General features: G+C 39.0%; 1 protein-coding gene across 3 annotated transcripts in view; it reads left to right on the top strand.

Moving 5' to 3' along the window:
• Positions 1-27,811, top strand: part of GABRB1 (gamma-aminobutyric acid type A receptor subunit beta1) — a 362,570-nt gene that overhangs the window by 2,695 nt on the left and 332,064 nt on the right. Inside the window, exon 1 of one of the 3 annotated variants that reach the window (XM_072774951.1) lies at positions 16,303-16,406. The exons of 1 other annotated variant lie outside the window; for it this stretch is intronic. The gene's annotated coding sequence lies outside the window, so the exon portion shown is untranslated. Of the gene's footprint in view, positions 1-16,302; positions 16,407-16,455; positions 16,752-27,811 lie in introns of those variants that run through there. One more of the 3 variants, XM_072774950.1, reaches the window with a different exon arrangement.

Here is a 27,811-nt window from a genome sequence, read left to right on the forward strand (position 1 = left end):
CACACAGACACACACACACACAAACCAAAAACTGTGGCAGCAGAGGTTTAGACGGCCTGAATAATCTAAAAACTAAAACCCTCTGGGATTTTGTCACTCTGTAAAGGCTACTGAATTGCCATTTCATTTTATTACTACTGTGCCGTTATATTTTAACATAATAAGGTTTAAGAATTCTTTTTTTTTTTTTTTAGTGATGTCAGGGAAAAAATAAGTATGTCTGTAATCTATTGAATAGGAGTAGAAGAAAAAGGCTATAAATGTCTATATTTTATAGTTGTAGCTTTCCCTGCTTTAAACAGTTTATTTAAAATAATGCCACTGATGGTTGTATTGGGAAAAGAAAAAATGATTTTTAAAAATGAATGCACAGTGAATGTTTTCTGACTCGAGAAAGATTTTTAACAGGCTGGCTTATTTATAATATTCTGTTCATGTACATCTCACTACCACAAACCAACCTGAAACACATGATTTACAAATACTGGGGAATGTAATAACCTGTGCACATATACAAATCGTACCTACTCCACGCCAGTGTAACTGGATAAATTAGATAATAAATTAAAAAGTAGTCTGTATCATGTAGATAAATGATGATAATGTTTTCCTTTTCAGTCATTTATTTTGGCACCTTATAAGTACCCACATAGATAATTTATAAAATGGGAGAAGATTCAGACAGCTCAAAAGGCAAACAGTGCCTTTGTTAGTGGTCCATTTTCTATTTAGGGTAGGATGCTTTTCAGAATTTTAAAAAATGTATAATTCTGTTGACCATATTTGCAAACAACTTCTGAGTTACAAAAAGAAACTGAATTGAATAGGGAAGTTCCTATTAACCAAAATAACCACCACCACAACAAAAAAGCTCTGTATAGCCAGTTGTTCAACTGAATTCATACATAGCCCAGACAAAAGGATTGAATTTAATTGCAGTACCACTGGAAAGAGCTCCTAATGATGGAATAATACAGCCTATTTACTTACTGCACCATGTGTATATGTACTTGACTTTTAAATATTCTCCCAACAGATAATCCTTTGAAAACTATATTGTACTAAGATACCAAAAACCTTTCCACAGTGGTGTTAGAATGATGGGGAAAAGAAACCACTAAACAGTGAAAAATAATAAACACTGATTTACTTATTGTTCCATGGTATTACCAATGAGATTCAAGGTCTACTTTATTGTTCTCATCTATGACAAAGCATTGAGCTAAACAGAAGGGAAAAAAGTCCAAGAAAGATGGAAAAAAAAAAAAAAAGAAGGGGGATTTCAAGATCTAGGGCTATCAACCTCAATCGTTGGCCTTGGTTAAGAGCATTGTCTACAATATGCTTGGAATTTTAGATAATGTAAGTAGGGCTGAAATGTCAATGGCAAATAAGACTCACTGATTTTTATATTAAGCATGTTTCAGTACGCTGATTAGGTAGTAAATTTTGAGGTTATTTAAAGGAAATTTTTACCAAAATTGACAAAATAAGAACGGACAAAGACTATAATAAAAAAAAATAGTTATACAGCGAATTCAGACTAAAATCCATTACTAAAACACTGCTCATTTTTATATTTCCCTTCATTACCATTATTACCCACCCATTCCACAACTGGGAAAATGACATGATAATTGTGCATTATATTAATGGGTTTGAGAAATAGGCTCTGTTGACTTTTGTTCTTTTCTTATGCTACCCTAAATAAAATTCCATATTGCTTTATAGCATTATCTCTTTTAAGGACTGACATAACATCGAGTATTTTCTGATTCATGATCTTCAGGATATAGAATGTTTTCCCCAAATTAAGAAAATAAAGGAGAGCTTTTACAGTCAAGAGCCTATACAACCAAGAATTGCTGGTTCTGAGCAATGAATTCTGAACAATATACCTCTGAGGAAGAATTCTAATGGAGAAAAAAAAAACTATACTTAGGAGTACAACTTGCCTTTTCAGGAATTAATATTATTGATTAAATTAGGAAAGATTTTTCCGCAGGCACCATTTGATATACTATGCAGGTGATAGTGATTATATACTGTCATTTTCTGAACAATTATCTTAAAAAAAAACTAAAGTGATTTCCATTGTTATATTAAACCTTTCGAACCTTCCCTTAGTTCCTGCCAAGCCATCTGAACAGAAGGCAGCTGGGGCAAAAAGAAGACAATAGCCCCCATTAATTGCCTTAAAGTAACCACTAACATCTGTTAATATAAACCCCATAAAACACAAACAGTAGTAAGCAGGTCTTTGGGCAGAAGATTGGGGACACGTGGTGTTAACCTGCAAACAAGTGGCTTAATTCTTGCATTTCAGATTCCAATAACCAGCTCTTCTTTCCTATTGAAGAGGTGGCTTCTGATGATCAAGTAGGAAAATTCTGTCCCTGATCTAAAGGGCAATGGTCCCAATGGTCACTCCCAGAAGACTCTACATCCATGGAGTCCTAATCCAAGTAGCCACTCCCAGTAATAGATAATTACCATGCATTCATTGTTTCTTTTCTTCCTTCATGCGTGAGTGGATACAATAGTGAATGCTCTTCTAGGCATTGCAATTAACAATGAAAAGAGTCAAAAAAAAAAAAACCCACAAAAGCCTAAAATGAGCCAGTCGTGTAAATAATACCTAAAAGAAAAACAAATATAATTTACTGAATATCCGCTGTTGTTACATTCCACGATTGTTACATTCCACGGTTGTTGCTGTTATTATTTTAATATTTGATTCCAGTGGATTGTGGTACATACTGTAGTTATGTCTCATTACTTGATTTTGGTGACATAAACCAGTAACCACTTTCAGAATCCCCCCTGCCCATTTCTTTTAAGTCAGTGTTTCTCAGTCTGTAATGTGTCCTTGAATCTCTGTGAGATCTTAAAATGTTAAAATGCAAATTCTGAATCAAAGGTCTGGGGTGGGGTCGACTTTCTGCATCTCCTGAGCCATGATGCCAACTGCCGGTGTGTGGATGGCACTCTGAACAGCAAGGTTGTAATACATTATTCTAAGATCTTGCATTATTAAGAAATGAGCTTTTTTTTTCTCCTCAATTTCTCTAGGAATGTTATTATTTCAAGGTTCCAAATTAAGTTTTAAGTTAATTTCTAGATGAACAGGTAGCTATGCTCGAAAGGGAACATTAGTTGAGTAAGTGGTGATAAGCAACAGGACAAAGGCGAGAGCCGCAATGATGGGGCTTGACTTGACTAATAAGCAGTCCTCCTAACTGTGTCAATACTTATGAGTCAGCCAACCTTAAACGATGGCTATGAAAATATTTCCAGCCACAGTAACTCTGACAATACTATCCTGCTGCTTTACAGAACACCAATGACTTTTCTTCTTTAGAATAGAGAACATTGCAAACTGTTTTCCCCCCACGGAGGAGCTTGCAATAGCTTTGTAAAATAGCTTAAACGTACTCTTGTTGATGTCAGGAATTTCTGTGAGGTTATAATAAAATTCCTTTGCAAATAGAGCAAATAGGTCAGTATCATTTAAAGGCAGGAACAGATATCGACAGTTAAGTAAAGATATAAATACATTTTTCTTTTATCTGAGTAATCCACCAGGCTTCACTGTTAGGTGCTGGGTTACAATATTATACCATCTTGAGAGGCCAGGAAAGGAAAACTTCCCCTTTGCCATTCTGTTTGGAGATAACAGAAAGATCTTTTTGTACCCTAAGTCACATCAAAGCCAGCCTATCTGGATTTTTAAAAATTTGAGTTCTCATTTGAAAGTCTGTGTTCTTGGGATTACAGGGCCAGACTGGGTATGAAAGTGTGTAATGAAATGAAAATAAATAGTAACATTTATTGAACACATCCTAATGTATGAGATATGTTTATCGGGTGCTTTCTATTACTAGCTCATGTAATCCTTGATTTAAAGATATCAGATTATTACCCTGCATTATAGATGGAGAGATTTAGGTTAGATAAATAATATGCTCAGAAGTTAGAGGTTGTAGTGATACAGCCAGAATTTGAAACCAGCCAACCTGACTCTAGGTATGGCTCCTATCTGCCAGACAAGAAAAAAAAAAAGAAAAGAAAGAAAGAAAGAAAGAAAAGAAAGGAAAGGAAAGGAAAGAAAAAAAAGAAAAGGAAAAGAAAAGAAAGAAAAGAAAAGAAGAAAAAAGAAAAGAAAAATATTCCCAGTACTCACTCAGGTTCAGGACCTTGAGTGAGTCATTTGGCTTCTCTGGGCATCAGGTTTCTCCTCTATGAAATGAAGGTAAATGACACTATTGCTATAAACCTCTTTTCAGTTCAAATATTCTATGATATAAACGCCGATCTTTAAAGATTTTGGACTCTGCCAAAATCAAAATTCTCCTACTCCGTCTTATTCTCCTGTTAGTGTCCATCTCGTGCTACTTTATTCTTCTGTTAGATACATCAGTCAACAAGCGTTTGTTGAGTTCCTACTGAACACTAACCATGGTCGTCTCCGGGGAACAATGCAGCAATGACTGTGTGTGATCCCGAGCCTCTTGAATCACCATTTTAATTGGTCATGATATTATTACCTATTTTTTTCTAAACACATTCCCAAAGACAACAATAGGATACGTTGGACCAATGGTCTTCAAAATGAGACTTGACTCATCCCTCATTTATACTGCGTTGAACGTTGGAGCCAATACCAAATCAGAGACATTTCTTCCTGTTCTGTCCACTGTATGCAAACTGGCAACATTTCTCCACTGCTGCCAAACTGATAAATTTTTCAACACTTAATGTAAAGCAGTAGGAAATCATTACTTTCCAGGATCTGGGTATCTCAAAGGATTTGCCCAAACCATTTAAAATCTTTCCATCAGGTGGTCTGGGAGCACCATTGTTGGGGCATCTGGGTAGCTCAGCTGGTTAACCACCTATCTTCTGTTCAGGTCATGATCACAGGGTGCTAGGATGGAGCCCCTCAACAGGCTCCCTGCTTGTTAGAGACCCTGCTCTTCTTTCTCCTCTACTTGTGCTCTTTCTCTCTCTCTCAAATAAACAAATCAAATATTAAAAAAATAAAGCTAAGATGTTCATCTTAGCTGGACATTACTTGGTATCAATTCTGTAAGTGTCTGATGCTTTTTGTTTTGGCAGGCCCCCAAAGTCTTGATAGCCCCCTCAAAACACACTTGAATGAAATCTTGAAATTATCAAGGAGGGTAAAACATTTCAAAAGAAAAATGATGGTAGTAAATGTTCCCAACTGACTTGAGTTTTAATAACTCAAATGACATTACCATACTTGAGGATAATAGGAGGATAAATGGGTATGTGCTTATAGTTGATTAAATGTTAGTACAGAGTTTTTCCACGAACTTTTTCAGAGTGCTGAATCCTATTTTTTTTTTATAATACCAGGATTGGGGTTCTGTATTTTAGAATAGTTGTTTGCAGCAGATTGTACATTTTGTGAAATCCCCTGACTATCCTTGAAGGAAGTTAAATAGTCTGTGGCATATAACAATCTACTACTCAGCACTTAACAGAAATGTTCAAGAAGGGTTTACAATTAATTCCTATCACTGGTTATAACTTAGAGAAAAGGCTGGCCACAAAAGTGAAAGACGCATGGGTTTTTTTTGGTGAGCCCAGTTACCCCATTTTAGAATCTTTATTAGTCCTCATTGTTTTTCTGCTACTCCTCCATTAAGTACCTAACGTATTCCCCCCTCTTTCAATCCCAGTAAAACTTGTCATTGTATTGTATATTTAAGATTAAAGGGCATTTTTTCCAAGAGCATTCATTCAACTACTCTATCAGTCTCTGTCCTTGTAGAGTTTACAGTCTTAAAATATTATTAAAAATCTTATTTGCTGGAATGAAGATTTTTTTTTTCCCCTTTGGAAGTTTTGGAAGTATTTATAGTTATCTTGTTTTGGTGGTGTTTTGGTTCAACACATACTTACAGAACAATTCTTTTTTTAAAAAAATCATGCTTTGGGATCCCTGGGTGGTGCAGCGGTTTAGTGCCTGCCTTTGGCCCAGGGCGCGATCCTGGAGTCCCAGGATCGAATCCCACGTCGGGCTCCCAGTGCATGGAGCCTGCTTCTCCCTCTGCCTGTGTCTCTGCCTCTCTCTCTCTCTCTCTGTGTGACTATCATAAATAAATAAAAAATTTTAAAAAATCTAAAAAAAATAAAAATAAAAAAATCATGCTTTGAAATGGGCACTAGGGATGGAAATATGTCTAAGCTATGTTCTATATATTCACATATTTTACACTATGCAAGACAATGTGCATGTAAAGTTATGATATGCTAGGTGCTGGGTTGAGACATGTATGCCTGGGATTCTATGGGAGCAGGAGGGGTAGTTTCTAAGGAATGGTGTGAAGGGTTAATCCTTGAGATGAATCTTAAAGAGGAATAGTAGTTAGGACCATGGATAGGCTGCAAATGAAAAGAAGAAACTTCAAGCAAAAAGAAGGGCATAAGCATTGGCAAGTGTGCCTGAAAATAGGATGGAGTGTTCCAGGAACCACAGGTAATTCACTCTTATGAGAACTTAAGGGTACAGGGCAGATTGTCAAGATATAAGACAATACTAAAAGCCAGGTGTAAGACAGTTGAGTTCTCATTTGACAGTATTATTGAATGATCTCACTTGTGCAAAAAGAAAGCTGTCTATATACATGTTTATTTGTTTATTGTATATGCACTGAACATTTCTGGAAGAATATGTAAGAAACGAGTGTTGTCTCTTGGAAGTGAAACTAGGATTAGGGGTATGACCTGAAGAAATCCCTGCTGTACTTCACATGACCTTCTGAGTTATTTGATTTATCAAAAAAAAACTCATGCATGTTTTATACATTTACTTTAAAATGACACACACGCACAGAAAGAAATGACGCTGGAATATGTATGCTAAGGAAATGAATACTAATCTTGAAATGCAGAAAACCTGCTAAAGGTTTTAACTGGTGCAATGTTTTGCATTTCAGATAGATCATTCTGGAAGTTATGTGAAGGATGAAGTAGATAAGGCTAAAATTGGGGGCAGCAATCCTAGGTAAGAAGCTAAGAGGGTGTTTCAAAGTCCAGATGAGAGATGATAAATACCTAAAGCAGAAGAAGAGTGGCCTTAACAATGGAAAGTAAAAAAAAAAAAAAAAAAAAGTAGAAAAGATCAAGCAGAAGTATATGAGTGGGATTTTGTAACCAGTTAAATGACAGAAGTTAAGTATGCAATGACCCTAGGATGCCCTGCAAGGTTCCATATAGAGTGATAGGCACATGTGGTACCATCTTCCCAGAGAAGGAACACAGGAAAAGAAGCCCCAACCATCCTTTTCACCACTGAAGTCCATCTGTTTCCAGAATTAAAAAACACGAAAGAGCATGTTATTATAAGGTACTTGTAGGGACATTGGGGTGGAATATTGGAGATTGGAACTATCCTGGAAAAGACTAGTTCTTTGGTGAGTCTTCTAATTCTGTAAATAAAGCAAGTTCTATAGGGGGAAATCCTGGGGTACAGAAATGTGGTGGCTGAAATGAGCCGGTTAGAGACATGGGGAAAGGGTGCTAGCCAAAGACAGAATAGAGGACAGTCAACTTTAATCTCTAGCCATATTGTTTTTTCTCTAGGAGGACCTAGACCCTAATAGGATATAGAACATACTTTTAAATTCCCCCAGGGAAGTGATCTTTGTACTTTTAGTTGCCTTTCTAAAACCAAATAGATGGGAAAAAAAGATGTGTGGAGAACTTACTTACACAGCATCTGCTCTCTTCTCTACCACGTCCCTAAAATGATTCAGAGTCCTTCTGGAACACTGTGTTTCCATGTGAAGTCATGTGAAAGCACTGTGAGTTCCTGCAAAAAGTGTATTTGGTGATGACATGAGACTGGCTATAACAGAGCACAAGTGAGGCCAACAGCATGCTCTGAGAGATGAAGTTCAGCTATCAGCAAATTAACAAGTGACTCCCAGGAGCTTTGCTGAAGAACCGACACATTTGAATGGCCTGGTTGGAATGGTTTTTTGTATTTTTGTGTTTTTAAAATTTTTTTAAAAAAATTTTTAATTGGAGTTCAATTTGCCAACATATAGCATAACACCCAGTGCTCATCCCGCCAAGTGCCCCCTCAGTGCCTATCACCCAGTCACCCCAACCCCCCGCTCACCTCCCCTTCCACTACCCCTTGTTCATTTGTGGGAATGGTTTTAACCAAGAATTCAACAAAGCCCTGTTCCTCACAAATGTTCTCATAGAAAGGGGATAGCTATTTAAGCCAAGTTGTATTCTTGTATTGTATTATTAAGTTTAGAGGAAGAACACAGAGACGTGGCTAGAGAAATGGTCTCAAAAAGAAGAGGGTTCTTAGATAGCTAATAGCAATCAGCTATTATTCCATCCCTACCTCCATTGAAAGAAGAGTATGGTTTAAGGTACTTCACATTCAACAGGGAAGTTGGAAGCTAGATGCCTTACTCTTGTTCCTGAATGGATTAATCAGGGAAGTTGCTAGAAATGATTCCTGTTTGAATGAGAGTGTTATTTGGGATCCTTCCTGAAAGCGGAGGAACAGATTTGTTGAAAGCTCAGGTTCCCTGCCTACTCTAACCCTCTGTGACTCATGGGGAGATTTTTTTTTCTTTTTTTCTTTTCTTCTGATCTATTATTTCCAAAGGAATGATATACAATTCTCTAGTCAAGAGGAACAGCTTTGTGGTTTCCATAGAGACATTTCAATGACATTTAGTTGAAATCCTACCTGTGCCTAGAATATTTCTCATGTCAGAGGCCATCATTTCTCCCTCCTACCACTTGCAATCCTTCTCCCACTCAAATGCATCTAGATCTCCTTTAAAACCCACAGGAAGTCATCTTTCTTCTATAGGACCTTTTCTGTATCCACAATAGAATTATGCTGGAGAAAGAGTATATATGGCATGTAAACAAGACTCCCAAAAGGCAAAAGATCCAACATAACATAATGATTATCTTTTAGTCCATAAAAAGTTTTTATTGGCCTTGTCTTTTCTGCCTGTACTATGTAAGCTCCAGGAAGTTTAAGATTAAATTCTTTATGCTCTCTATGTAGCTCATAGTATATTGCAGGGACTTAGTAATATTTTATAATCCCAACGGATTATGAAATAATTTTTCTGGTCATACAGAAGTGTTAGTAATGGCAGCATTTAAATGTATTAATTTAGAAATTAATGGTTTCTCTGTCAGTTCTACCTTATGCCTTCATCTGAAATTTTCTTCTAGGATGATCATGAATGAGGAGCCGTTTCTATAGAAACAAGTTTATCACATGGCACAGCCAGTTTCACAGACACAACATTGCTTCATGACAAATACCAAGGCATGTATACACACACACACACACACACACACACACGTGCATGCACCCCCATAACTTTTCATCAGCTTTAAAAAATAATGACTGCTTTTCATTTCTCAAAATGTCATTTCCGTACTGGCACCTGGACTATCAATATTTCTGGAAACATTTAAGAAATTGTTAAAGAACAACTTGATGGATGACTATAAAGTAAATGACATTTAATAAGAAGGAGAATCAAATTTAACAGGTGGCATATGAAAAAGGGTTCCTCAGCCAATGTGGAGAGGTCTTGAATGAGGTAAGTTAGGGTTTAAAAGATAGCCAAAGAACTTTATTAAATTTTTAAATATAAAGTCAAACATATATCTAATCCAGAAATATATATATATATTTAATATGTGTGCTTATAATCTACCCACCTATTCAGTTATTTTTGCTATAATTGTGTCCTTGCTGCTACAAGATAAGCTTGCTTTCAAATGTCAACTTTTGTCTGGAACTTCCACACAGTAATTTGCCATAATCAGTAAATGTGCTAAATCCACTACCATGTTAAGTGGTGATAAAACATTCTTTCCAATGACATCACCACCCCTCTGCCCACCCCTCAAACACACACACACACACACACACACACACCACCATTCAGCACATACATCCCAAAGAAACAACTGAAAGAATAAAGTTCCAGTTCAAACTGGTGGCTGAGTTGAGGCTGATGAGAGAAGACAGAGAAGATTCACCAGAAAGTTTAATTGGAATATAATTGAATATATCCAATTTGTGTATTCATATGATTGAAAACTTTTGGCTGAGTATCATGAGAAGTTTTGAAGTTAGAAATTGGAGGAGGAAGACAGATTGAAAGATTCGGAGAGTAGAAAGTACTCATAAAACTGGAAAATGATATTCGGTCCTTGGTGGGTTGTTGGCCCATCTCTCCTACACACCTATGCTAACAACAGTTTGGCAGAGCTGTGCTGTCATGAAATTGAAAGGGGATTTCATAAGCAGAGTCTCTGAAATTGTGGAAGGACAAATATCACAGATTACACCTGCCCTACAGTGTTTGAGATCATTGTCATGGATATATATATATATATATCTAGATAAAGTATGTTTCCGCATAGTCACTGTGCAACTTTTCCACATTTTAAAGGATTTGCACCTTTGGTTCTGCAAAATGGACAGAAATAGGTGAACTCAACTTCAAACAAAGCAGTTGCTATTATTTTTTTCCAATACTGTTCGATCTTACCAAGTGGAGGTTTGTTTTTGAATCAGAATATGGGATTCTGTTGGTATGTAGGTGGGAAACACGAGCTTAAAATGCCATCATTAGATACTGATACCCTCAGTTTTAATTCCTGCTGAATTGCAAATAAGCTGGAGAGGAACAACAATAATGCTCGTTTTTAATTCCTGTCCATATACCAGAGTGTGAAAGAATGGTTGAGTAAGAGAACAGGCTTGCTTAAGACGCAAGGGTTGGAAAAGGATACAAAGAGAGGAAATAGGAGTTATTTCATACTTTTCTTTAGAATCAGCAATTTTCTCACTTTGGGAGCCGATATGAAACAGCTAGAAAAAGTGGCTGAGGTGTGCTGAGACAGCATTTGGATTGTCCACACTGATCTTCTGCACTCAAAATGCATGTTGCTTGATCTGACAGCAGTGCTCAAAATTGTGTAACCTAAGATGTGAAATCAACAAAGTCACCTCCATTCTCTGGGGGTGCACCATCCACACTGATGAGCAAGGTGATGATAACATCTTGTGTTTTTAATTACAAGATAATGTCTTGTAGTTTTAATAACTTTGTAGACAATGAATCTTATAGTTAAAATCAGTGCCTAGTGGGCAGCATACTGGCAACTTTTTAAGTCCAGACACTCCCCATCTGGTGTATATAATTTTGGTTTTTCTTCTGAAGTACATTCCCCTTGAATGTGCTTCTGTCAAGTTATATTTGAATAATTTTAAATCACTTTAAAATGTCAGGATGATGTTGTATCCTAATTTATACTCTCAAGCATAAATCTTATGACTTAAGCCCTTTGATGTTCAGTTCCATGTAAAATGGAAATAATAATTTCTGCTCCACCTATTTCAGGGAGCTGTGAGAATCAAGAGAGATAAATCAGAGACAAATACATGCTCTGTATATGTGATGTATAAACTGTAAATTACTATATAAATATTAAGTGATGATATTTTTATTATTTTACCATTATCTCCAAATCTTGTCATGAATTTCTCCCTCTTTAATGCCAGGACGTCAGGAGTAACATGAATTTACATCATGCATAATCAAATGTAGTGATGTTTTTGTTTAATATTGGGATTTTCCTCATACCTGTTGAAATGTATAGTACTTCCAATTTTGAAACTATTTTGTGAGAGCTGAGAGAAAGAAATTGGGAAGACTGTGTCCACTTTGTCTTTGCTCTCACTCTAAGACTTCTCAAACAAAGTTTCAATCTCTGTGTGGTCTTCCCATGCCTCTCTAATTTTCGTATTTTGCGTTACTCCGTGGTATGTGTAAGAAATAGGATGTATGGTTTTCCGTGGGCTTAGCCTAGGGATTAGGGCTCTGGAGTTGACTTCTTTAAATATAGCCCTCCACCTATGGGATCTGTTATCTTGGCATTAACTCTAGAATAATCATATAATTTATGGTCTAAACATGCACTTTTGAGAATAAAAGGGAGCACTATTAATATTACCTGGGACATTCTCCTGGGAAAGCTAAGATTTATGATCATTCTATGACACTTAAAGTCTGAATTTTTTCATCTTTAGAAAGTGGATAAATGATACTTTCTTCTTATGTCATTAAAGATAAAATGTGATCATGTGTTTCCTGGCCTGGGGGAAATATTGGTTATTTTTAAGCTGATGCTTCTTCTTTTTTGGGCACTTACTGTGTACGAGTATGTCAATATCAACAATAGAACTAGGTAGAGTGGGTGAGATAACCTAATTAGAGTTTTTACACTAAAATTTGAGATAATCAAATAAAAACATCATAAATCAGCTCACTTTTGCTTACCAAGAACTTCATAAGAGTTAAGAATTATGAAGGGTTATTGAAAAGTGTAGGATTTGCTTTATTCCTTCAAGGAACAGCCAAGAATCTGACCAAGAAGAAGGCAAGTTGAGAGAAGGTAATTGTCTTCATGAGGTCATAAATGAAGCACTGAACGAAGCACATAGCACTGAAAAAAGGGCCCTGAAGATAAGATCACACCTCAGGACATCACAGAGAAAATGCAACCATGCTAAGATGTTCAAGACAAGATAATCTACGTAGGAAGGTAATGGATATTCCAGGCAGGGAAAATTAGAACTAAGAAGACTTAGAGAAAAGATTACCAAGAGTACTCAGAAAGTGAGAAATTCATTAATAAAATTTTAATTTTAAGGCTTGGAAAATTATTAAGTCATCTTGATAATGAAATTAATGCTTATTAAGTAGGTATCATTCTAAGTACTTTGCAGTTATTAACCCATTTAATCTATAATGTAGCATATGAGGTATGTGTCATTATTATTTCTACCTTACGGGTAAGGAAACTTGAGACAGAAAAGTTAAAGAACTTGCCCAAAGTTATACAACTAGTAAGTGATAGAGCTGTGATTTGCACCAAGGTCTGTGATTTGCATGCCAGATCTAAAGATTTGCCTTCAGAGTCTATGTGTGGTAGTTAGATCACTAAATCAGCCAGATCTTAAAACATCGTTTTTTTCTAATAACATTTAAACACAGGTTTCAAAGATTAGGAAACATGATTAATAGGTAGCAAAATGTGTCCTACAATGAAATGAATTAGCAAATGACATTACTTAGCTCAGAGTTACACTGTGTAAAGATTGAGAAGCTTGATTAACATCTTTAGATTATGAAAATGTTGGATCCATTCACTGATTTAAATCACATTGGACTATTTCATGCAAGGTGTCACTTACAGTGCTGTGTAAGGTACTTACTGGAAATAGAAAGAGAAAATGGATTTGATGCTGCCTCTGAAAGAACTCAACTTGAAAAAAGAAGAAAAGTTTAGATTGGACATAAGGAAGAACATCTTGACTGTAATGAGTGAGAAGATGCTGGAAGGAGCTATGAAGAGTATCTGGGAAGTGTCCATCCTTAGAAAGCCTTAGAACAAGAAAAGATAATTATATCTGTCCCAGTTGGCTTATATGGCTCTTCTGTCTAAAGGCAAGAGGGTGACACAAGAAAGAGCATTTCTCTAAGACCCTTCCTGATTGATAAATTTGAACTTCTAAGATTTTTACTTGATGCCTACAAATAATCCATTGTAAGATCCTCAAAATTCCCCACATTTTTATTATCTTGATAGTATATATAGTTAAGAGGATTACAACCACACACTCAGAGGCAGTGACAGGGCACTTGGTTGGGCTGTCATTAATTCAGTGGCTCTTTCTGGAACAACTAACTTCTTGACCCTATAGTACACACTCCTCAAACTTATATCTCAGAAAAAGTTGCCATGTCACTAACCTTTAGGGTAGTTAATGAAGAAGAGATTCAGGAGATACTAAATCTTCAAATGCCAAGGGTTTCCTGTAATGAGAGTTTCTTAAAGATTGTGCCTAATGGGAAGCCTGGGTGGCTCAGTGGTTGGGTGTCTGCCTTTGGCTGGGGGCGTGGTCCCAGTTTAGGGATTGAGTCCCATATTGGGATCCCTGTGGGGAGCCTATTTCTCCCTCTGCCTGTGTCTCTGCCTCTCTCTGTGTCTTCCATGAATAAATAGATAAAATTTAAAAAAAAGATTGTGCCTAATAAGTGCCTTCTTCTTTTTTTTTTTTTAATTTAAGATTTTATTTATTTATTCATGAGAAACAGAGAGAGAGGCAGAGACACAGGCAGAGAGAGAAGCAGACTCCTCTCGGGGAAACCAATGTGGGACTCGATCCCAGGATCCCCGGATCATGCCCTGAGCCAAAGGCAGATTGCTCAACCACTGAGCCACCCAGGTGCCCCTAATAAGTACCTTCGGCACAGGGCAGGCTGAATAAAATTATGTCGAATTAAATTGAAATATAATGCATTTGATTCAAGTCTGTATATACATTACATCAATATTTAGTCCAGGAAAAAAGGGGGCAGCCCTTAATACTATGAATAGAAAGTTATTAAAATATCATGAGTACATACCATGTATTGGGCATCAGAATAAATATTTGAAATCAGTTTGTACAAGAGCCACCTGAGATGGGACTATTTCCTAGCCCTCTTTCACAGATAAAGAACTGAGAATAGGAAGGTTCATGGACATCTGTGATGGAGTTGTGTTTAAAGCTCAGGCCTCTTTGACTTTGGAGGCATACACCTAACCTCCTCTATTGGGTTTTGGGACCCAAATCCCATGTGTATATACGTGGGGGTGAGGCCCTACACATACAACAATCAATTCTCTGGGAATCAGCTGGGTAGCCTACAGTTCAACTCCAGTCTGACACTGTCTACCCAGAGATCTCATCAGGTTCTCCAGGTTAAGGATTCAGTCCTACAAGACTGTCCCTCGCTTCAGATTGCAGTCGCAGGCCCTGGTTGTTCTCCGTACTTCTGACTGACTGGCATTAAATCGGAGGTTCCCATGACCCTCTCTTTGGGTTTGATTATTTTTTGGTCTAGTGGCCGAGAGAACTCAAGAGAAACATTTTACTCAGTAGATGACCAGTTTATTGTAAAAGGATATAACTCAGGAATAGCCAGAGCAAAGAGATCCATAAGGCAAGGTATGAGGAGCAGGTGCAGGGTTTCTGTGTCCTCTCCGGGAATGCCATTGTCCCAGTACCTCCAACGTGCTCACCGACCTGGAAACTCTCCACACTCCATCCGAGGAGTTTCATAGCAGAAAATAGGGTGGGGGTGGGGGCAAAGACCAAATATGTAGTTCTTTTTTCTTTTTTAAGATTTTTTTTATTCATATATTAATGATAGAGAGAGAGAGAGAGAGGCAGGCAGAGACACAGGCAGAGGGAGAAGCAAGCCCCATGCCAGGAGCCCGTCGCGAGACTCGATCCCGGGATCCCAGGATCACGCCCCAGGCCAAAGGCAGGCGCTAAACCGCTGAGCCACCCAGGGATCCCCAGTTCTTCTTCTTATTTTTTTTTTTTTTAAATCATAGTATCATATCCTCCTTCTCATTTTATCCGGCCATCAAATCTTTCCATTTTAGAGTTCACTCTGGTCTGAATTGTGTTATTACAAACAGATCTGTTGGGGCACCTGAGTAGCTCAGTGTTTGAGCATCTACCTTCGGCTCAGTTCATGATCCCGGGGTCCTGGGATCGAGGCCTCCATGGAGCTCCCCCCTTCACCCTCCCCGCAGGGACCCTTTTTCTCCTCTGCCTGCCTCTCGCTCTCTCTGTGTCTCTCATGAATACATAAAATCTCCTTAAAAAAAAATCTAAAAAATACATACATAAGTAAAAAACAAAACCAAAAACATCTTTTATTTCTCTCCACGAAGAGTCAGGCAGAAAAGATTCAAGCTTTGAATTGCAGGCCTCAAGATGCACATGGGCGTGGAAGGTGCCGGTGTTCCCGCCTCCCATCGGCGAGGCTGCAGGCCAGGCCTCTCTTGACTTAACGAGGGAGGTACAGCCGGACAGACCCTCTTGAACGTCGAAAATATCCTTTTTGGGGAACCGTATGGGGCGTCCGTGCCCTATGCCTGCAGCCCTACTGGCCCTGGCAGCTTGCACGACCCATCCTGAGGCAGCTCGGGGCTCTCTCATCAGCCTGGAGCCAGCACCGGCATCGAACACGAGGCCTATTTCGTAAGACGGCGTTGAGCGGCCCTAGCCGCTGCCAGGGAGGAACAGGAGGGCCCTCGCGGGGCCAGGGCGCCCGGGGTCGCGGCCGCTGCAGGTGCGGCCGCCCAGCCCCGCCACGGCAGTCTCGCGACACTCTCAGGGCCCCGCCCCCCAGCCCGTGAGAGCCTCCCAGCGCGGGGCCTCCCGGAAGTGCTAAGCGGCGTTTGCGCGAGGCCCTAACGTCGGAGGACGCTAAGTAGAGACCTCGGAGGTAGAGACCTCGGAGGTAGGGACCCGCGCGCGCGCTCCGGGGGGCCGAGCCCCGTAGAGCCCTTCCGGGCGCCGAGGGAAGGGAGAGCGCGGTGGTGCGGGCCGCCCGGGCTCTCGGGCCGCCGTCGGGGGACGCGCGGGTGGCCGGCCGAGCAGGCGGCGACGCCGGGGCTCGTGTTGGAGCCCAAGACCCGGGAGGCCTCCCGCCCACGAGGGCCTGCCAGCTGGGAAGGGAGACCCGCCCCGGGCGCGGGGGCGCGGCGTCGACGGCACGAGGGGCCGCGTGCGGACGGCTCCTTGGGGACGCCGGGGAAGCTGATGCGACGACCCCTGCTGGGAGCGGAGGACAGCGGAGGCTCAGGTATATTTAGCTCTTCTCCTCCCCCTCCCCGCCCCACACCCGGAGAGAGAACTCAAACAGGGATGCGTAAAGGTCATGTCGCTTCATCACTGTCCTTTCAGAGACGGGAAATCACGTTATGAAATGCAGATGGCATCTCGAGGTTAAAATAGCAAGTTATTATTACCACACAGCTTCCAGGGGACATTTTTTTTTCCCCGTGGAGGGAGTGTGCCTTCACAGTCCATTTATTGTAGAAATTAAAGACATATATTAAGAGGTGTGAGAAAACAACAACAACAACAAAAACCAACAACAACCACAAAACCTCCCCAAAACAACCACCCCTCGGTTTCTCTGGGCTTCATCTAAACGAGGGTAATGGAAATAAAACCATCACGTCGCTTACTTCTAGGGAGAGAAAAGGCGAAAGGATTTAGTGCAGAACAGTGTATTTATAAAGTAGAAGACAGTCATGGAACAGTTTAGGGGAAAACAACTTGCCTGAAATAAACTGTTGTTTCTGTATTTCAAAAATGCAGAGTTAGGCTATTCGAGAGACCACTAAATTCTGCTGAAGCCATTACAGGCCTGCACGTTTACTTTTTTTGGGGGCACTAAATAAGGCATAATCCTGCCGCTCCCCAACATAGATCTTGCTGTATCTGTTCAGGCCTCGCAGCTGAAGAGTAATACGTGGCCTTCCGTCCCAGCGGGGAGTTCAGCGAGGACATGCCTCCCCAGGGTGGGTCTCCGGGCGGACAGATGAACGGACGTGCGCCCCCCCCCCCCCCCCCCGACCCCGGCGGGGCCTCGCGGAGCAAGTCGAGGCCGAACTTTCCGACCTTTGCCTCAAGGACATTGCTGAGTTCCTGGGGCTGCAGGGTGGGTGAAGGCGCCAAGTAGGCTTCAAAACAAAAAAAAATAAAGGTTATGATTTTAGGCATAATGCATTGGGGGTTTAATCGAGGTATGAAAATATGCCATTTCAGAATAATTTTGGTAATCGACATCATCAGACCATTATTTTATAACTTCTCAATTCCTTAAACTTCTGATTTTACTGGAGAGTTAGTAGAAAAGAAACACCCACGTCAGCCTATATATATTTATATATTTATATATTATATATTACATCTATCTATATATCTATTATATCAGCCTATATATCTATATATTATATATTATATCTATATATAGATATATAGATGTGAAATGTATATTATATATAGATGTGAAAAATCATATAATATATATTAATATAAATATAATATATAAATATACAATAAATTTATAGATATATAAATATATAATATATAAACATATAACATAAATATCTATATTATATATATAATATAAACATATATAGATACATAATATATAAATATATAATATATAAGTATATAATAAAAATGCCGATTATATATTATATATAAAGCCTATATATAAATCTATATATAAATATATGTATATTTTAGGAGATTGCAGCTAGAAGTTCCAAAGAAGTTATTTATTTATTTGTTTGTTTGTTTGTTTGGTTAGGTGGGGGGGGCCAGGTGGTTGGAATTTTCAGATACAAACGGAAAAATAAAGGCCAGGGCAAAAAGTTCAGGGAAACAATTATTTCAATAAGAGTGTATAGAGATACCTGCCTCTCATTTTTGTTGAACAGCTGCTTTGCAAACGGCTTGCAATAAGCAGACGTTCAGCACTGGGAGAAAGACTGTTTTCCCTCAAATTGCCTCCTTTGCATTGAAAAGCAAATGAACAACAAATGTTCAGTTCCATCTCCTTGACTCCTTGCATTTTTCCCTCCTTATTCTACATCAATGGAACGAAAATCTTCAATCACAAACTCAATTTCAGTATCATTGATCATTCCTCTCTTCTTCCATCTTTCCTTCCCTTCCGTGCTCTTTTCCCCTGTGTTTCCTTAATTTAGTAATTAACAGAGACTCATCTGACCACCATCTGTTCTGGAAAAGCAGCCTGGTGAAAAGCGTATGGGTTGTTATTTGGCCACCCGGGGTTCTGGCTCTGTCTTTGTGAGTGCTCTGTTAATTTCCTTGTTCTGTGCCCTGGGACAAGGGGGAACATGCCATTCAGACTCACTGAGTCTGCTTCTTTTTTCTCAGGCAGGGAGGCACCGTTGATGTCAGTAGGAGGATACAGCTTTGAGTTGCCCCTTCAGCTTTGCTGACAAAAGCAGGGAGGAAGGAAGTGAATATTGGGATTTCAAAGGCTCTACCAGTTACTCTGTGGTACTAAAGGGCAAGCCCCAGAATAACTGGCCCTTTGTGCAGGGGAAACATTAGTGAGCATTTGGGAATACAAAATATGTCTAGAGTTAGGAATGGGCGAAGATCTAAAATTCTCGGGATCCCTGGGTGGCGCAGCAGTTTGGCGCCTGCCTTTGGCCCAGGGCGCGATCCTGGAGACCCGGGATCGAGTCCCACGTCGGGCTCCCGGTGCATGGAGCCTGCTTCTCCCTCTGCCTGTGTCTCTGTCTCTCTCTCTTTCTCTCTCTGTGACTATCATAGATAAATAAAAATTAAAAAAAAAATAAAATAAATATTAAAATTCTCTGGGTTAAAAATAAAATAAAATAAAATTCTCTGGGTTATAATATGAGAGGAGTTGAGGGCAGAATAGGAAATGGAGCACCGGGGTGGAGAGGAAGACTGGAGACAAAATGAGCTGTGAAACTAGACAAGAAGTTAAAAGTCTCGGCGAATAATTCCCAGTGCTAGAGTGGCTGAAGGACTTTAGAACAGGGATTTTATTATTTGATGTTGTGTTATTTTTCATTGCTGTGATACAAACCACCATTGCTTCTCTACTTTTTTCCAAAAAAGTCTGTGATTTTACAAATGCTTTATTGGAATGGTTTTGAGGAGCCCAGTTCCACATCTGGGTCAGCTTGGAATATAGAGAAGAGAACAACCAAGTACTTAAGACTGGAATGATAATAAGAATTCAGGAGAAACAGGAAATCAGAGCCAGAGGTGACATGTCTGGACATGCCCAAAAATCCCAAGGAAAACATTGGAGTTTTAATAGTACATGATGAAGGGCTTGGGTTAATTGACTTCAGTCTCAGAGGATGCTAGCTGACATCTGGTTATGTATAAAATGTTATTAAAGGTGCCATATCGGACGCAGAAAACCTGGTACCTAGTAGGTGCCAAATAAACTTGGGTTCCCCTCATTTCAACAGAAATAAAATGGGGGCCACAGTCCACTATAGGGAAGGAATATGGGAAGACTTGGCTTGAGTATACAGAGAGCCAAGAGCATGGCATAAGGGAGGGTCATTGTTTTCTTCCCCGATTTCCTACCAGACCTCCCACAGAGGCTGCAAACCCACGGTGAATACTGATGTGCATATTCACACCTAGGCTGAAAGTGTGGGGAGAGGACTTTCTGGCAGTTCAGCCCCTGTAACAATGCACAATTACTTAAAAGCCTATGGACTGCCAGTTTAAAGTTGTTTTGCACACAGACTCAGAAGCACGAAGCTACCACAGCCCCAGTCTGCCTTAAGACTCCATTTGTGCTGTAGCCTTTTAAATACAGGAGGTGGTGAAACCCAGGAATTCTGAACCAGTGCTTTAAATTCATGAGAGGCATGTCCTGGGTTCCTAGCCTCTTGCTGGCTCTGCTGAGCTTTCTGTTTGTACCCGTGCTTTATAACTTTCTTTTCATTTCTCTCCCTAACTTCATCTTAGTATTATGATTCTTCCTGTCAATGTATCTATTCCTTTATGGATTAGCTTCCAGAACATTCAGTGGAGTTAAATACCATGTGATTAAACCGTCCATCCCTGTGGAAACCAGTGGCAGCTGCCCGTGCCACCTTTGTTCCTGAGCATGAGGCCCCTAGCCGAGCATATTCTGTTTGGCAAACTTTAGGATAAAGCAGCTGCATAGTCCACAAGGAGATAGGCATGTTGACAGCTTCGAAGATTCCTAATGTTAATGTTAATGTTAATGTTAATGTTAATGGTAGATACAGGGACGTAAATGAGAGAACCAAACATAACACTTCCTATGTGAACTGAGTTGAGATGCCCAGAGAAGAGACAGCGAGCCAGCTGGGGTTGAGGTGAACTTAGTATTGTTAATTGGTGGAAATCAGAGAAGAAATTCAAATATGAGAAAAAAGAGAGGAGTAGGAAGGGACCTATTGTAGGTTGGGCTTTTCTATTAGGATGTATTGGAGAGTGCTCTTAGGAGCAACTGCTGTGAGGGAGTGAGAGCAGCAACACTGGAGAAGGAGGAGGGGAAACTTTGGACTTTAATAGTACATGATCAAGTGAAATTTAATCAAGATGTAGTTGCTACAAATGCATAACTAATCCGAAAGGGAAGTCTGGCACTAGAATGACACTTCAGAATTATCTGAAATTGAGGCATGTCACCAGCTATATGATGTGGGCTGTCCCTGGAAAGGAGATGTGAGTGACTGTGATGAGGATACTCCAAGCCCTGGAGAGGGACTCAGCTGAGAGATACCAGCCACCAGTCCCCACAGCTGGAGGACTGAGTGTTTTAATCCTAAAAGTGCTGTGAGATATGGGCTGAGCATCACAGTATCTCCCTCCCACCCCTAGAATTAGAACATAGCTAAAAATGCCAGAGTGAACTTCCCTGAGATGCTCTATGGAATTTAGTCCTGCACTCTCCACACCGATCGTTTCATGTGCATTGATTGGTCTTGCCTCTTACTACACTTTAAACCCGTTGAGTACCAGAATCTCACATCATCTATTTTTCTATCTTGATAATTCCTTTAACAGAGTAATTGACCAAATCCAAAAATGAACAGAAAAACCAGCCCATTGCCTGTGGTGATATGATACTGAAATATTAAAAAAATCTTTTCTCCATATTTTGAGAAGATATAAACGATCACTCATTTACCAAGTCTTTTCTTTCCTATCATGCGTGCATATAAATGGCTCTTGGCTGAATTGCTACAATGTAGCAGTTACTGGTAGCTCTGTATCTTGAAAACTTAAAAGATAACAGAGACCAGGAGAATGTAGGTGTGAAAGTGAGAGTCTCTGTCCTTCAGTGGAAAGAACACTTGACCAGGATCTGAAGGCCAGCTTCTGTTTCTTGCTGTCTTGTTTGCTTATCACATGATCTTGAGAAAATCAACTGAACTCTCTGAGACTCGCTTCTTTTCTCCCGTAGTGATTAGGCACCATGTTGTTTGCTTTACCTTCTTGAGTGGCAGTGGGTTTTGGACTGAAGGAGTGATGAGGATCAACAGATAATGATTGCCTAAGACGTTTGAAGTCTACAAAGTGGTTCAAGAATATACTATTATTAGTTTATGGATGGAGTTTCTAAATTTTTTAATTTCACAGGTTATATTGTATATGGTACATGGTAATATATGGTAATAAAAAGGTGATTTAGGATTTTTTTAATCAGTAAACTTAATAGAAGAAATATACTTTATTCATAATGATAGGACCCGAATTGTTAAATTGGCTTCCTCATTTTTGAAGTGAGCAGTGAGGTAAGTAAGTAAGATGATATATATATATATATATATATATATATATATATATATTCCACTCTTTTTTCTCATAGTTGAATTTCTTCTCTGATTTCCACATGTATATATGTGTGTGTGTGTGTGTGTGTGGTTTCTAAACTTCCATGGAAACATTCCCATCCACCTTGGGATATGAGACCTTAATACTTCCTGTGTGTGTTTAACAAAGTTATTTGTTTGAGGGAAGAAAGGTACTATAGATGCAAATGTAGCATAGAATCTGGAAGAGAGATGGTTTGGAAGAAATTCAAAAATCTCAGGAAAGAAAGATTAACCTCAAATAATTTCAGACTGCCAAAGTTAATTATGGGTTGGAATTAAATGTTCTCCATTAATGCAGTTATCCATTGAGTTGAGATTGAAGGAGCTCAGTAGTGGGCTTTTTAATTACCTGTTTTGGGGTAGAAGGCACTCAAGTGGTAACCAAGCAGACACCATTTACATGGGCAAGCACTTTGTCTAAATATTGTTCAGAATGCTAATTATATTCCCCAAATGGAATGACTTTTTTTTTTTTTCCTGATCTTAGTTAGGTTAAACAGGTGCCCCCATAGCAGAGATGCTGGGTGGCAGGTGAGATGGTGACAGAATAGAGCATTATTGTTAGCACTCAAACAGATACTGTTTGCCAAGTGTTAAGAGAGTTATCAGCCATAGATCAGGAGACCCTTGAGCAAAACTGTCTTTGCACTCCTAATTTATATCCAAGCTTAGCCTTTCTCATCTGTCTGTAGGCACCTTTTGCTTTCAGATTTTTTTTTTTAATATCTAGTCCTCTATTGAAGAAAAAATGCCTGTCTTCAAGATTGGATATGACACCTATTTATGATCATGTTCAATCCATTGAAAAGGCTTATTCTATAAGTGTGCTTAGGGGCATTTGGCTCTTATAAAATACAAAGGCTTAATTAAGTTCATGGATAGGTTTTTACTAGTGAAATTTCTAGCATTGGTGAGTCCTAGGCCATGATATTCAAATCATCAGTGAACACCTATTAAGTATCTTCCATGTGATGGCACTAGTTATGTTCTCTTGATACATCTGGATTCCAACTCTTATTCTATCTATGACCTAGTCTGGGGAACAATGGTTGCATCCTTTCTATTCCACTTAATTCTTACCCTTATTGAAAAATGGAGCTGGGATGCCTGGGTGGCTCAGTGGTTGGTTGAGTGTTTGCCTTCGGCCCACGGCATGATCCTGGATTCCTGGAATCGAGTCCCACGTCTGGCTCCCTGCATGGAGCCTGCTTCTCCCTCTGCCTGAGTCTCTGCCTCTCTCTCTCTCTCTCTCTCTCTCTCTGTGTCTCATAAATAAATAAAATCTTTAAAAAAATACTTAAAAAAAGAAAAAAAAAACAGAGCTTAAATTGATTAAGAACAAAGCCATAGAAACACAAGAAGAACCATTCTCTCAGAGGTCTTTAAATCTGTCTCCTTTTTCTTTGGTGAAGAGAACTTAAAATCAGTTATTTTCATTGCGCTTTTTTGAGAAACCACCTTCTCTAACTCAGCTTAGTAAACAACATTTCTTTAGAATCCGTGTTTCTGCTTCACATGAGTAAACTTGGACCAATAGATGCTGGATTTTCCACCTTTTCCACCTGGGTTTGTGTGAGGACTCCTCAGGCCCTAACTTGTCAGAGATGGATGAGGTAGTGCGGAGTGTCTAGTCACATATAAAGGTAGACATGCTTGGCAATCCTTTTATCTTCACTTTTACCATCTAAGTCAAACATGATTGAGGAGGAAAAACAGAAGAACACATATACAAATAGACATATTAGTTGGGGTCAGTGCCCTAGAAGACATATGCCTGGGTATAAATTATTAGGTGCTCAGTTAACTCATAGGAGGATTGAAAAGAAAGAAAAGGGTTTAAACAGGCATCCTGATGCAGCCTTTAACACCTCTATACTGGTAGAAAGGAATGGGGGGAAAGGAGAAAGAGACAGGGGGAGAAAGACCAAAAGGCATTTACAAGACCATAAGCCATGGTCCAACATTTTTAGTTCTTTGTTCTACTTTTACACCACTGATACTATATGGAAGAGACAAATAAACCAAGGAGCCTAGGTCTCTATCATTGTGTCTCTGATTGAGCCTTCAATATAGTAGAAAAGGACATGATTCCTTTAATAATTCTGGGACACAGAATTTTTGAGGAAATAGTCATTTTTTAGTTTTTTTTAATATGTGATCCATGAATTATTACTAAGATGATGATTATCATTATTTAAAATTATTTCTCCAGAGTGTTGAGGTTAGATACGTAACCAAAGATTAAATATGAAAATCTTATACAAAATTAGAAACCATCAGGAGAGAACCAGTGGAAAGAACACTTGACCAGGATCTGAAGCCCTGATAGGACAATTCTAGCACATTTCAGGCTTAGAATAAAGATGACTTCCTTTACATAGTAACACAATGGGAGTTGTTTTCTGAGAAAGTAGCTTATACAGTGCATATCCAGTCCAACTAATATCCAGTGAACAGTAAGCTTAGTTATATAATATGTCACCATCTTGCAATCCACCCTGGCTAACTACATCATAATAAACTTTCCAGAATGAATCACATTGTCTCCTATTGTGAGGGAAGTAGAGACAGCAGTTTGGCCTTGGTCTGTCCGAGCAAGATACAATCACCAATGTGAAGTAGTCACTAGCATTGAAGCTATGCAAGGCTTTTTTACTCTAGTATGCCACCTAATGGAGATTTTACACAAAATATCACAGAAGTGAGATTAAGTAGGTTCCTAATAGGGAGAGATTTTTAGTTATGGTAAAGGGGAAAACTCAGAGCAAGAAATGGAGCCTGGAGAACACACAATGTATAGCACAGATGTTCCATGAAAATATGCACTAGTAAAAACTGCCTGCAAAACATGCACAGAGCTGTAGTTGTAACAGGCAAATAATTTATTTGGAACATAGTTTTATATATCCTGTAAGGTTAAAGAAGGCCAAGGATGCATGAGATGCTGATAATACCTAGAATTTCTATTTAGAGAACAGAGCTTTCACTTCTGTGAAAAGGGTCCATCATCATTCAAGAAGCTCTTACTAATCACTGACCTGTACGCAAAGGCAGGCCATTGAACAAATAAGCACATAGAATCTATTGGGGAAAAGTCTATATGACTTCTATAAGTGGAAATCATGCCTGACTAAACAACCTGAATTCTCTCAGGCATAAATAGGTCTTTTAAAAAGTAAACAAATGTCTTATGGACAAGGAATTACTAGTAGATGTAATTTAATTAGACATGCAGAAAACCTTTGGTAAGGTATACCTCAAAACACATGTCACTGGAGGAGCTCTCAGAACCCTGGATATTCATGCATCCATGTTTGAAGACATGATTCACATCCAGTGGGGAGTTGGATTACTCAAGAATGTTCAAACCATGCTCCTTAGACTTTCACAGATGTGCCATGAGAACCATGAGTGCTCAAGGAAGCTAATGGGGGACCTTGCTTTCTCAGGACAGTTTCAGATTTGCTTTACATATTGCAGTTCTTCATAACGTTTCATCCAAAGGGCTTGAAAATAATTATATTGAATTACCTTTGAAATCCCTTCTGCTTTTATGAAGAACCTGACATTGTCATTCTTGTCTACTCTAACAGACATAAATTGTCATTCTTGTCTACTCCTTATTCACTAAGGTATTTGGATAATTTTTTGAAACAGAAAACTGGATTTAAAACAGGAAATAAAGCATAGTTAATATGCTTTAATAGATAAATGGCACATTTTGCAGTTAGAAAATAAAATGACAGTGCCTACTAAGGACTAATGCTGAGGTTCATTTAATTAATTAATTAATTAATGTGTATTTAGTGAGATTGCAATATCCAATTTACTTAATCTTGGAGAATAGTGTCAATCCAGTTGGCACAAATACCAACGTTAATATTTATGTTAAGCAAAATTTAGGAGGAAGGCTGTGAGCTAAGAAACTTCTCTGTACTACAGAAGATTTAGGACACTCCAAATAGGAGTCACTTCCTAGTCCTTCCACAGTTCAGTTTTACTCACCTGTAGCTGACTGGGTTGAGAAAAATAGCTGTTCAGCCTTGGGTTTGCTTTGTGGTGTTTGATATCCCATGGTAAGACTAGGTCCTTTGACTTCTTTATTTCATATGACAGGTTCATACATGTTACTTGTATTAATGTATTAATGTAGTTTCCTGGTGTTTTTTTTTTTTTAAGATTTTATTTATGTGTGAGACACATAGAAAGAGAGAGAGAGAGAGAGAGGCAGAGACACAGGCAGTGAGAGAAGCAGGCTCCATGCAGGGAGCCTGATGTGGGACTCAATCCTGGGTCTCCAGGATCATGCCTTGGGTCAAAGGCAGATGCTAAACTGCTGAGCCACCCAGGGATCCCAGTTTCCTGGTGTTTGAGGAATAATGAATATAGTAGATTTAAAGGCCGTTTAATAGTAGAGACTTTCATGTAGTTCTCAAGATATTTTTTTAATGCAACATAAAGACCTAAGAGAAAATATAAGAAATTTCATGCCAGGGAGGCCTGGGTGGCTCAGCGGTTGAGTGTCTCTCTTTGTCGGCTCAGGGCATGATCCTGGGGTGCTAGGATCGAGTCCCACATCAGGCTCCTTGCAGGGAGCCTGCTTCTCCTCCCTCTGCATATGTCTCTGCCTCTCTTTCTCTGTCTCATGAATAAATAAAATTTTAAAAAAGAAATTACATGTGAAACAAAATCTCTAATACATAGAGCCCAGGGTTTTATCTCTAATAGTAATAGATGAGTTGGGAAGAGTCAAGTAATTTCTCTAAAATATACAGTTTAGAGATCACATCCAATTTTATGACTTTGAAATATAACCTGTGTGCTGTTGACTTCCAGATACTTCCAGGGCTCTAGCCCTGACCTGTCTTCCATATGTTTAGCCCCTTATTTCAACTGCTTGCCAGTCATATAATTTCCAGTCCTCAAATACAATAATCCCAAAATGAACTTACTATAACTCTCACCCCCCCCCAAAATCAGCATTTCCAGTTAATGGGACTATACAAGCATCAAAATATGGAGTCATCTTTGCTCCTCAGCTATATTCTTTCTACTATCTTATCCTGTAACCAAATAAATATACTTGAATGGCAACTCTCTGAGGCCAACCCCTTAGGAAAGAGTTCAAAAACTCTTCCCATGCTTTATAATTAATGGATTTTATTTGTCAGAACAGGCTTCAAGGAACAAATATGACCTCCAGTGGTGAACTTTCTAACATATATTCAACAGAGATGACAAGCTATAACCCATATACAACATCATACAGAAAGTAAGGGAACTAGAATATAACTACAAGCCTGCCAGACTGTAACTATAAGGCCACTCTAAGGTCATCATAATCTGTTGAATCCTAGAACAGGTAAACAATTGTTTTGTCACTTATAAATAAAGGGGGGAAAACCCTCACAGAAATATCTCAGCTTCCAGAGGTTTACCTTATAACTGGAGAATGAAGGCAACCCTTTAA

Source organism: Canis lupus, chromosome 14 (genome assembly GCF_048164855.1).
Source record: "Canis lupus baileyi chromosome 14, mCanLup2.hap1, whole genome shotgun sequence".
NCBI classification, from domain to species: Eukaryota; Metazoa; Chordata; class Mammalia; order Carnivora; family Canidae; genus Canis; species Canis lupus.